Here is a 13,490-nt window from a genome sequence, read left to right as displayed (position 1 = left end):
CCCTAACTAAACATATAATTCCCGCACATCCCTGCCACGAATTTACCTAGTTATTCACCCTTCCTCATAAAACCTCCAGTATGAAGTAGGCAAAAACCCCGTAGGGAAAAAATGCCTACTTACCCCCCCCTCCAAAGAGAGCGACTGGCTAATCCCATACTAGAAGAGGGAGGGAGGGTGGGGTCAGCGACCCGAAAGAGGCCAAATGTTGGTGAGGGCTGCTTATATAGAGCAGCCTCTCCAGGCCCCCAAGTGACCTGGTATCCAATGGGGGAGCGTTCATTTTGCTCCTCTCCAAACACAACTGCCAGCTCCTGCCCAAACTTTTGTTGGACGTTGGCCGGTCATTTCACCAAATTTCTCTAGGGGAAGGAGAAATTCTCTAACAATTTCTCACAGCTAGTGCTCACAGGCATGGAAGCACAGCTTCTTTATTTCCTTTGTCTATGGGTTTTTGGGTGTTTTGCACAACCAGTGACAGTGGCAACAGTATCAACTGTATTAGCAGCCTGGCCACCATTTTGCATCCACCATAATAGCCCGTAGTTAGCATCATTCCAGGGCATTGTGGACAAGAGAAAAAAGGCAGCCACCATAATTCCCTGGGAAGTGGCCTTTTATATCAGGGTGGGTCAGGAAGGAAAATATCAGACATTTTCTGACAAAAAAGTCCTTATCCAGGATCTTCCAAACATTAAATTTCTGAGGGGTGATTGTGGGTACATCTTGTCTCTAACACAGATGCTTATAATACTGCTATTTCCCTGAAAGTATTGCAGCACGTGTGAGGGGGCAATATTGTTTCTAGATCCAGGGAAGAAGTAGAGTTTGTATTGTGCCAAATTCTGTTCTCCAATTTCCTGGAAGTTTTTTCCCCCCAATTAAAAAAAACCTATTTTTCTTCCTCATTGTCATGACATTTTATAATTCATTTTGAGTTCATTTTGTTTTGTTGTGTTTAGCTTACCTAATCACTGTGAGTAGCTCAGGTGCTCTCTCTCTCTCTCTCTCTCTCTCTCTCTCTCTCTCTCTCTCTCTCTCTGTGTGTGTGTGTGTGTGTGCATGTTCTTTCTATTACACATCTCTCCATTGCTCTGGAGTCTCCCAGCCTGTCTGCACTTTCTTATCTGAAAAAGCCCATGAAAGGAATTACCTTATAATGGGCCTGTTCAGAAGATATCTTAAACCACAAGTTTAGCACAGTAAATAATGCAAAAAGTCTTATTCACTGTGGTTAAAGCTGTGGTTTCAGGTGTCTTCTGAACAGGACCAATGGGATTTAATTGAAGTGTGGGAAGCTGAGGAGGGTACAGGTACCTTGAGAAATAACAGGACAATCACACACACTCCATGGCTACTTCATAAATATAGTACACCCACTCACAATAGCTCTGAAAATTTATTCTCCTTGGAATTTATTTTCACAAGCCATTTCTTTTCTATGAAATGGAATGAGAATGGTCGAAAACAAAATGTAGGAGAAATTTCTGGCATAGCACTAATGAAAAGTAGAAGCACCAATTGGTCCAAAACAGGTTACCCAGGGATTAACTGTCCCCCACTATGTTGAACGTATTTCACATTACTAAAAGATCTTCACTGACTTCCAGTTTGGGCTTGTGTACAACTAAAAGTGCTGATTTTGATCTATAAATCTCATTGGTTGAGATTCTGTACTGGACACCTGTTTCTGATGTGTTCACTTTCAGTGGTTAAATGGAAAGCAATGAGAAACAGGATCTTTCCTGTTATGGCCTTCCACTTATGGAGTACCTTACTCCTATTTAAAATATGGTATTTTTGTGTTTATTCATTCAGACATTAAATTAAATCCCAGCAGAAGCTGGTTTCAGGCAGCCGGCTCGAGTTGACTCAGCCTTCCATCCTCCTGAGGTCAGTAAAATGAGTACCCAGTTAGCTGGGGGAAAGGTAATAATAGCCGGGGAAGGCAACGGCAAACCACCCCGCTATAAGGCCTGCCAAGAAAACGTCAGCGAAAGCTGGCGTCCCTCCAAGAGTCAGTAATGACTCAGTGCTTGCACGGAAAGTCCCTTTCCTTTTTCCTCATTCAGACTTTGCATTGTTTTTAAAAGGATATTTTCAATAATGCTGCTTCTGTTGTGTATTTGTGTTCTCTGCTAGATTTTAGATGGATGCAATTATTCTATTTTCTGCTATGTTATTTCTGTTCCTTTCTATAAATCACCCTGCAGGTTGTGAAATAGAACCATTTTTTAAAAAAAGTGAACAAATATTTGCTGTTACAGATAAGTGTACTGAATAGGGAACAGGTTTATGACTTTTATATTAGGTTCAGGAATGGGTGGCTGGACAGAACAAGAGTGTAACTGTGAAAACTGTTGGGGAATAAAGCCAATTGTGCATGCAATGTGCAACAAAAACAGACGACTGTATTGACATCTACATCTTGGTTGAGGAACATATGAATTTGCCTCTGCTCAAAACTTCCAGTTCTTTCATTTGTATGACATACAAACTTAAAGCAGATGCAGACTGTATTCACAAGCAGCTGCTAATGAGGAATTCTTCACACCAGCTCCACTGTGAAAATGTAAGCGTGAAGATTTGAAAGAAAAGTATGAGTTTCCCATCCATATTACTCACCACATTAAAAATCTTTCATGTAGCACAATACAATGTAGTACAAACTCTAAATTCGATCACTCTTCCATGTTGGAAATAATTAGTTGAATTGGACACAAAGCCCCCATTTTCAGGGTACATATACCTATTTAGTTGACTTTGGAGTTGAGAGATCCAATTTCTAGTCCCCATTCAGCCATGGATGCTCACTGGGTGACTTTGGTCCAGTCTCAGACTCTCAACCCAACCTATCTCACAGGTTTGTTATTGTGATGATAAAATAAAGAGGAGGAGGATTATGTAAACTGCCTTGGGTTCCTTGGAGGAAAAAGGGCAGGATATGTAATCTCTACCTGAAAGTATGTGTGTCGGATGTATGTCCAGAAATGTTTACCCACTTCCAGATGAGTTAAAAACTTGAAATTTGGCACACTGATAGACCTTGCTATGAAATGTACCAGAAAAATATAAAAACATGAAATTTGCGTTTTTTGGTACAAGTCCCAACATGTCTTGGGCAGGACTCCCAGCATGCCTTGGGTGGGAAGCCAGACTAACTGGCCTTTGGTGGCCATTGTGAGTGTGGGTGGGTGGCCACTCCTTTCACAACCCAGGCCTTAGCTTAGGGTGACCATATGAAAGGAGGACAGGGCTCCTGTATCTTTAACAGTTGTATTGAAAAGGAAATTTCAGCAGGTATCATTTGTATGTATGGGGAACCTGGGAAAATTTCCTATTCATCACAACAGTTAAAGCTGCAGGTGCCCTGCCCTCTTTTAAATCTGGTCACTCTAGTACAGCTCCTGCACCTTTAACTGTTGTGATGAAGAGGAAAATTTACCAGGTTCTCCATATATACAAATGACAACTGCTGAAATCCCCTTTTCTATGCAACTGTTAAAGATACAGGAGCCCTGTCCTCCTTTTCATATGGTCACCCTACCTTAGCTACCCCTAAGGTTTATCCCAGGATCATCCTGGGGTCGTCCCTGCCTGCTCCCGGGAGCCACTGTGTGTCATTTAGATGCACAGGGATGACTCTGGGGCAATCCCGGGATAAACCTTCATTCTAGCTAAGGCCCCAGACTACTAAGGTTGGTCTCAAGCAGTCAACCCCGATTCTACATAAAAGGAAACGATCCCTATAAATGGGCTGTGTCCACTTGCAGTGCCTCCTCCCACCCGCCATGTGTGATTTTAAAATCATAACTAGATACAACAGGCCAATTTTTAGTGGCTGGACTGCACATGCTGAAAGCCTCTCCCCCATCCTGATATCACTGTTATCTCAGAATCTGAGGGAAGTGTGTGCATGGCCTTCAGCCTTAAGAGGGAGGGGAGGCCCTCTGTGCATGCCCAGGAACGGGCCTGACGAAGGGGGGCAAGTGCCCAGGCTGACCCTGGCCCTTCAGTGCAGGCTCCTGATGGAGCACTTGGTGGGTGAGAAGCACAGGCTGAGTCAGTCCCAGCAGGACTTGTCCGGAGCTGGGTGCATTCACTGACAGATGTTTACCTCTCCTCCTTGGCAATGCTACTCCTCAATGCTCTATCCAGGATCTATCCAGGATGCTCTATCCAGCATCGACAACAAGAGGAGGCAACAACCTCTCAGAGGACATGGGCACCTGCAGGCTGCCAAAGGCTGAATTTAAGTAAAGCTTGGGTTACTAATCCAGGTCACTATGTGCCAACCAGGTCACTATCTCTCAGTCCTAATTCACTAACTGCCTTTGTTCGGCTTCTACCTGACTTTCTCCAACTGCCACTAACCTCCCTATGAAGATGGCGCCAGTCTGGCTCTGCCTGGCTAGGCCTGGTTGCTTGTATTATTGTATTACTGTGTTCAAATTCTTTAACTTGGCCCAGGCTTCTGGACCTGGGGGGAGTGAGTGAGTTGGGAAGCTCTCTCAAGGTCGATCACATAGTTGGTTAATTGGTTGCCCAGCACTTCTAACTCCTACCCCAGCACCTGGGGAGGTTATTGGGGTTAATTGGGATGTTGATCTGTTTCAGCTGTGGGAAAGAATGCTTTGAAGGGATGGCCTCATGTCAAAGGCTGGGGCCCGGGATGGGCATCGGTTGGTGGAAATGGACCACAGGGCCTGTTGGCTGGCAAATGGATAAAGAAGCCAGTCGCTGGAGACCTCCATCTTCCTGCGAGCTACACGTGTGTTCGGTGGAAGATCTTGTCTGAGCAGAGGGACGCTGCTCAGGGTTAGTTAGGTTTTTTATGTTTCCCCCCTTTTCCTTCCCTTCCCCTCCCCTCTCTTCCCTTTCCCTTCAGCTTTTACTGCATGACCAGAGCCTTATGTGTTAGCTTTTGGTGTGTGTAAATAAACTTGCTTTGGTCCTTAAAGTGTGTTTGGCTTTATTCTCCGAGGGTCTGGCTCTTCCCAGTTGTGGACGGGGCTTGGGTAGGAGGCTGCCTGGGAATCAGGGCATTTGGTCTAGGAGTCTACCTTGCAGGAACATTGGGTGGACCCCAAAGTTCCTCTACACCACCCACCATTCCATTCTATCCTTAGCTACCAGTCATTCCTCCATTCACTCTTCTGTTTCAATGGCATAGTCAGGCTTTTACATAAAAATCATAAACTGTATTTAGGAATTCCTGCATCTGTCTTGGAACGTTATGGTTTAGTGGTGACAGAGGAAAAATGCAGCATAAAAAACTCTTCAAGTTAAAAGGCCTTGGGGGGGGGGGAGTATTCACTTGGCATTGGAAAGCCATTAATGTAGTCACTAGGCCAGCCTGCCTGTTAAAAAGAAACGGGCAGGTTTTCACCACCTTGGCCCCCCTGGCCTCGTGCATCCCTGAGCATGCCTGACTTTTTATAGTGCTTCTCTTGTTCCTTTGATTTTGATTTATTATTTTCAATAAACCACCTCTGTAAACCTTAGGGGATCAAAGGTGATACACAAATGTACTACAATAAGTATGACAACAGCAACATGCCAGTCTCAATGAATTTGAAGGTTCAGGGCTGGGGCATAAACTTAAGCAATATGCGCTTCTGATTTTCTGCCACTTTAGCGCTAAGTGGTTCTTCTAACCACAGTGTGAGAAGGAAGGGGGAATGGAGTTCACAGAGCCTCTGCATTATGGAGCAGGTTCTAGCATGAATCATGTACAGTCTTAAAAAATACAACCTCTCCAAGGCTATGATGCTGTGACGTTCATAAGCATAAATGCTTGTTTAAATGAGAAAATCAATAGATTTTCTTCTTCTTATGTGCAAGCTGTGGCTCAGCACTGTCTTTATTGCCCGCTCTATGGGGCCAGGTGATGTGCTTCCCAATCTCCACTTCATCATACTGAAAATCTGCCCAATAAAACCTGCCCCTCACTATACTTAAGCAGTATATTATGACAGCACATTAACTGAGAACTCCATTTGCAGTCTCTGCACTCTCATCAGGCAAGCAAAAGTACAGAGTGGATTCTTCCTCGGCTTTGGCAGCATGTATAAAATAGATGATTGAAATCAGCCAAATGGACACGTTTCATTCTGCCTTTTGCTCCAGTGAACATTTTAGGGGATAAACACAAAGGTTCTTCCAGTGCTTTGGATAAGGAAATATTATACTCCCCCACCATCATTTTCACTTGGATCCTACGTTGACCGTATCAATTAATTAGAAGAATGCATGCAACTTATTCTTCCCAGAGGGTCATATCAGGAATTCATAGCAAGCAGGATGCTCAGGACAAATATCTGGGCTTTTTGTATATTAAATTCATGATGCAGGAGGATGCCAAGCTGCAGTTCATACCCATGTTGATGGTGATGCAATTTAATTAACCTGAAATTGTTATCTTCCAGAAATGCAAAAATATATAATTCAGCTATTCAAAAACACAGGCACACAACCACAGAGTTGTGCAAAGATGCTTGTTCATGCACTGGTTATTTCTCGGTTGGACTACTGCAACCTTCTTCTCTCTGGCCTTCCTTCTTCTCACATCAGTCCGTTGGTTTCTGTCCACCACTCTGCTGCTAAGGTTATCTTCTTGGCTCACCGCTCTGACCATGTTACTCCACTTCTGAAATCTCTTCATTGGCTTCCAATTCACTTCAGAATCCAATATAAACTTCTCCAATTGACCTTCAAAGCTTTTCACAGTCTAGCTCCTTCCTATCTCTCCTCTCTCATCTCACACTATTGCCCCACTCGTGCTCTTCGCTCCTCTGATGCCATGTTTCTCACCTGCCAAAGGGTCTCTACTTCCCTTGCTTGGCTTCGTCCATTTTCTTCTGCTGCCCCTTACGCCTGGAACGCTCTTCCAGAACATCTGAGATCCACAAGTTCAATCGCAGCTTTTAAAGCTCAGCTAAAAACTTTTCTTTTTCCTAAAGCTTTTAAAACTTGATGCTGTTTGGACTTTATACTGTTAGTTTTACCCTACCCAGTGCCTGTTTGCATTCTCTTCCCCTCCTTATCGCTTTACTATGATTTTAATAGAATGTAAGCCTATGCGGCAGGGCCTTGCTATTTACTGTTTTACTCTGTACAGCACCATGTACATAGATGGTGCTATATAAATAAATAATAATAATAATAATACAGAGCATGAAAGGGAATGTATCTCATTCCCTTTTGAGCACAATGACATCTGGTTTCCTTCTGACTTGGACAAACTACCTCTTATGGCCAACTTCATATTGGAAAGATCTATAGTTATAATGTGTCTCTTCCAAATGATTCCAGTCACAGAAGATGGTATGTGCGTTTTTCCTGGTTGGCTATCTAAACCCCTCTTCTGGATGCCCATCTGAACACCTCTTCAGTTGGTTTAAGGTGTGTATGCTCTCTATCTGATGAGATGAGCAAATTCCAGCTCCACCCTTTCCATTGTTATTCTTGTCATCCTCTCTGCATGGAGGATGACTGTGTGCAGCGAAGAGCCTTCTCTGTCCATGAAGGCACATAATCACCCTCCATGTGTAGAGGGTGGTGAGAACAATAAAGGGGGATCTTAGTATGTATGGTCCCACTCCCACTCCTCACATGTAGGGGACACATGCGTTAAATGACTGAATACAGCTTGTGACACATGACAAAAATACACCCAACCCTCAAGGTTGTGAGCCATATTCCCATGGAGTTTTGTGCCTAGCATTTTGCTGTCCATGCATTGATTGGCATCCTGACTTATAACATATTTTCCTGCCATCCATTCTCCCAGTTCCTGTAGGGGCACAGTGACCAGCACATAGCAATTGCACCCTTTCCCTTCCTTGCTGTCAGGGTGATTGGATGCAATCAGAGGCTCATATACTTACCCTCTCCACCCCAGGGATATCCTATGGCAAATTATTGCTTTTGGTCAGAACAACTGGGACAATTGGTTAGGTATATGTGAAGTGCACAGAGTGGAGACAAAGAGCAAGTGTCCTTCTTTGTATCTACTCAAAGGGCTGGTGTGTGGTAGGGATTTCTGGCCTGGGGAAAACTGGCCTTCTTGGAGCTCGACACATTTCCCTGAACCTCCCAGCTTGGCTTCCATTTGTGAGCCTAGCCACAGGGTCCCTGCCCAAACCTGCAGACTCTTGTGTGCAAGTCTCCTCTCTTCCTGTTGGGGTGCCAGCATGGAGAAGGGAGACTTTTGGCAACAACTAGCCCTGGAATTTCCCACCACCTGCCATTGCTGCTGACACCAGTACTATTGCCTGCTGGAGGGGAGAGATGTGTAGAGCAGCCAACATTGGTGATAGCCTGAGTCAGTACAGGTCAAGTCGGGCCAGCTTGTGGACAAGCAAGCTAGAGTCTAGTGGATCAACCCACCCAGAGCTATGTAGGCTTCCTCCGACATCCCTAAGTGTGTGTGTGGGGGGGGGGGGAGAGCCAAAGCATAAGAACAGAAGAAGAGCTATGCTAAATCAGACAAAGGGTCCATCTAGTCCAGCACTCTGTTCACACAGTGACCAATCAGCTGTCAACCAGGAACTCACAATCAGGACATCTGATACTGGAGGTAGCAGATAACATCAGGACTAGTAGCCATTGATAGCTTTCTCCTCCAGGAATTTATCCAACCCCCTTTTATAGCCATCCAAATTGGTGGCCATGACTATGTCTTGTAGCGTTGGTAACAAATTCCATGGTTTAACTATGAGCTGTGGAGAAAGTTCTGTTGAACCATCTGCCCATCCCTTGTGATGCATATAGGTGAATCCACATGGAGAACAGAAATAGATGGTCATATTTATTTTCCTTATACCCCATGTTTCCTTTAAAAAGCTCAATGAGATTACACAGAGCTCTTGTAGTATCCTGACCAGGCTCTGAGCTCCTTAGCATTACCATTGATGTAGGACTGGTGCTCCTGCATGAGTTAGTCAAATTTCATTAATTAAACTTAATTAAATGTAAACACATCTGACTGGATTTGCTTTTGGTCTTCTAAATGTTTGCTAAATGTTTGTTTTGTTTGCTTTTAAAAGAACTTTAGTGGTAATCAATGGGAAACCTTGATTCTGTGGTAGTCAATGGGCATCTTGAATTTGACATCTCTTTAAATATATTTTGTAGTCCCACAACACATTACCTATTATGAGACACACCAAAAATATAACTAATTATCTACGGAAGGAAAAGTAAGGAGAAGCTAAACAATACAATTGACATCTTGTTTTGTTCTTTGAATATCCTACTTTTCTTTCAAACAGCTCAGGGTAATGCCGCTCTGCCGCTAAGATCATCTTCTTGGCCCGCCGCTCTGACCAGGTCACTCCACTTCTGAAATCTCTTCATTGGCTTCCAATTCACTCCAGAATCCAATATAAACTTCTCCTGCTGACCTTCAAAGCTCTTCACGGTCTAGCTCCTGCCTATCTCTCCTCTCTCATCTCACACTATCGCCCCGCTCGTGCTCTCCGCTCCTCTGATGCCATGCTTCTCGCCTGCCCAAGGACCTCCACTTCCCTTACTCGGCTCCGTCCTTTTTCTTCTGCTGCCCCTTACGCCTGGAACGCTCTTCCAGAACACTTGAGAACTACAAACTCAATCACTGCTTTTAAAACTCAGCTAAAAACTTTTCTTTTCCCTATAGCCTTCAAATATTGAGTTTGTTCTGACTCTATACTGTTAGCTTCACCCTACCCGGTGCCTGTTTACACTTCCCTGTGCCTGTTTGCATTCTCCTTCCCTCTTTATTGTTTACTACAACTTATTAGATTGTAAGCCTATGCGGCAGGGTCTTGCTATTTACTGTGTTATCTGTACAGCACCATGTACATTGATGGTGCTATATAAATAAATAAATAAATAAATAAATAAATAAATAAATAATAATAATGCACAATTTTCCTTCTTCAAATTTTCCCTCTTCCCTGTGAGGTGGGTGAAGCTGAGAGGCAGTGACTGCCCAAAATCTTGAAATTATCTCCTTGGATAAATGGGAATTTGAAACTTGTTTCCAGCCCAGCACTCTAATCATTACACCACACATCACACGAGCTCTATTGAAACATTTCTCCTTGTGGGTAAATTCTATAGGTGAGGATGGGGATCAGGGATCAGAAAACTAGTCCCCTCCCCTCCTGTGCCATTCTGTGCCGTGTGTGTAGCACTCTTCACATGGAGAGTGACTGTCTGCATAAGAGATCCTCCTCTATCCATGAAGACTCTCCCTAATATTTTAGAACCCTGGACAATCAGGATTTAAACTTCTTGGGAAGAGCCTCAACTGATACAGGGGACACTACTCTATGGAAAGTCACCATCCACATGTAGAGGACACTGAAAATGGTGAGGGAAGGAACAGAACTAGCCTGCTTGTCACCACTCACCCTCCTCCTGTATAGAGTTCATATACAAGAAGAATGCCTGCATAATGCTACAGGTTCTTGTGTATCACCATTGTGCCAGCAAGGAACTCTGGCCATGCAAGAAAATATATAAAATGTGTTGCAGCTAGAGTAGGGATAGACAGACACATCCCAATTCATCATCACATGCCTGCCAGCTGCCCACCCCTGCTTGCTGCGTGTGGCGAGGCACCGGGTAGTCCATGGGTGCCCGGCAAGCAGTGAGCAGCCACCCAATGCCTCACGGAGCTGCCATTTTGCATTAAAATGGTGGCTCATTTTTATTTATTTGCTTACACAAAGGGCCTTTTGTGCAAATGGCAACTGTAAGGTGGCCATTTACACAAAATTACAGGGGACCACCGCACCGCACTTGCCCGACTCGGCACGCACTGAGTCAGGCAAGAGTGGCAGTCTGGGGCCTGCTTTCCTGGGAGAAGAAGATTCATTCCTTGAATACCAGAGACTGATTTGTTATTGTTTTATGGAAAGCTAATCCCATTTGCATTCTAGTTTAAACTATGTACTACCTCCAGTATGAAATGCAGAAGGCTACGTACACCAATTGCTGTCTAGCATGAGTGGGAGGTTACTATTGCACTCATGCCCTATTGTGAGCTTCTCACAGGCAGCAGGTCGGCCACTGTATGAACAGAATGCTGGACTAGATGGACCCTTGGTCTGATCCAGCATGGCTCTTCTTAGGTTCTTTATACTCATGCTCAATGCAGAGATGTATAAACAGCAAGGTCAATGACATCAGTGGCCATACCCTGCTTCCTGATAACATATGCCCTCCTTCTCCCTTTTTTAAATTTGTAATTAACAGATATGAATTAAATTCTTTATATGGAACAAACCAAGTCAGTGCAGTATTCACCTGCAAATCAATCAGCCAGTTTCTTCAAAGTATCCCTCTGCTATACTGAAATAATTTTGTTAGAGGCCTTCTCTCCCTATACCCCGTTCAATACATAATGCCTTTCTCACAGGCCTTATCTCTCTGAATGGATTTTTATATAGTAGTTTTAGAACTTGAAATGCAATTTACTACTCTGAGAAGCTGTTTTTTAAAAAGAGAGAAGATAACTGCATTAGAAATGAGAATCTAAATTGTGAAACTGTGAAATTAGGTTTTCAGAGACAGCTGCTAATTGAAAAGTAGTTGCATCTCTCATGGAATTTCCATTGCTGCAAACTTGCAAATAATTCAGCGTTTATCAGATAAGCATCTTGGCTCAACTGAGATATTACTCTCTCACACCCTCCGTACACTCAACCTCATCTAGAGACACATGAAATTAAGAGCAATTAAACAAGTCAAATTGTATGCATTAGACCCAGGAGGTAGGGCAGCTTTGGACACACATTTGCAAAACCAGAGACTGCAGTAGTTCATGTGATTCTTCCTAGAAGGTACAGACATTCAAATCTAAAGTGTACATTTCAGGTGTTAAACAGTGTATAGATGCATATTTTGTGGTGTTTAGATTTTTAATCGAATCATCACATTTTTAAAGGGGTAAACATCTGCAGTGATCCTTTAAACACACACACAAACACACACTCACATACTTGTGTAAAAAAAATCATTTAAGTAGCTGCTGACATTTGTTGGCATTACATTTCCTGAAGAACTCCGGGTCCATTTTTCTCAATTCATTACCCACAATGCTCTGGTTTCTTCATCAGAATTACATAATCTCCACTTCTTGCAATCTGTGGTCTCCAGGAATGAACTCTATCCAGTGGAGGCTGAATCTATCAATATGAGTTCTTCACCTTGGATAGCTCCTTTGGAGTTATGACTGGTTCTGAATGAGATCCCAGAGCAGATTCACTGGTTCTGATTGAAACCAGTGCAGATTTCGGCTGCCCTGAAATAGGAGCCACCAGCCTCCACTGACTATCAAAAGGTGTACAGAGGTATTTTGTTTCACATGCACGCACTCACACACACACTTAGTACATGCAATAAACTTGCATGAATGGAAACAACAATTAGCAAGAAGGTCAAACCCTGTAGAGGAGACCTTAATAATCTTTCTAACAGAATGGAAAATTACCATTCAGGCTCTTTCCTGAAACAATTAAAATTGTGAAATAATATTAAAACTAGCAAACACTTATAAATGAATATAAAGGCTGCCAATTAGGAATTAAATGAATACTCCATGGAGCTTTTCTTTAAATCTTATCTAATCTTTAGGACTGATCAAGGTTAGTGGTGACAACACGAAAGAGTTCTTTGCTTTATTTTTTGTTCCTTTTTCTTCACATTCTGGGAAGGATAATAATTAGTGCATCTCAAAGATGTCTAATTGGAAACTGTGAAACTTTTTCTATTATTATTACTAACTGCATTGAAGTTATCCTTGCTCTTTTGCTAGCAGTCAGAATAAAGACACTTTCCTACCATGTGGCTTTCAAGTCCTAGTACTCTTCTTTGTATATATGTTAATACAATTATCTGTAAAGCATTGTGCTCAGAGGAGATAGATATTTTTAAAGGTTAAAGGCAACCTACTAGGATTTTTACCCTTGCAAGTAGTACAAGTATGACCATCCATCAAACTCCTAAGCCCCGCCCCCTGACAGGTGCCCCTCCCCTTTTAGACCGGAAGTCCCGCCTTAGACGGAAGTCCCGCCTCCGGAAGTCCCTCCTCCGGAAAGAGTGGTCACCTGACATGGATCACATGACCCCAGCGGGGTCATGTGACCCCTCTAGGGTTGCGTCAGACCCCCCTCGACCAATAGGAAGGGGTTTTAGAGCCCTAACCCTTACGGGATTGGAGAAATCCCCCCTAGATTGATATCTTGATGTTGATTGGTCCAAAGGGGGTCATGTGACCCCTCTAGGATTGCGGAAGGCCGGGCTCGACCAATAGGAAGGGGTTTTAGAGCCCTAACCCTTACGGGATTGGAGAAATCCCCCCTAGATTGATATCTCGATGTTGATTGGTCCAAAGGGGGTCATGTGACCCCTCTAGGATTGCGGATGGCCGGGCTCGACCAATAGGAAGGGGTTTTAGAGCCCTAACCCTTACGGGATTGGAGAAATCCCCCCTAGATTGA

The sequence above is a fragment of the Elgaria multicarinata genome, chromosome 1, assembly GCF_023053635.1.
Source record: "Elgaria multicarinata webbii isolate HBS135686 ecotype San Diego chromosome 1, rElgMul1.1.pri, whole genome shotgun sequence".
In the NCBI taxonomy this organism is placed as follows: domain Eukaryota; kingdom Metazoa; phylum Chordata; class Lepidosauria; order Squamata; family Anguidae; genus Elgaria; species Elgaria multicarinata.
This window is presented reverse-complemented; position numbering follows the sequence as displayed.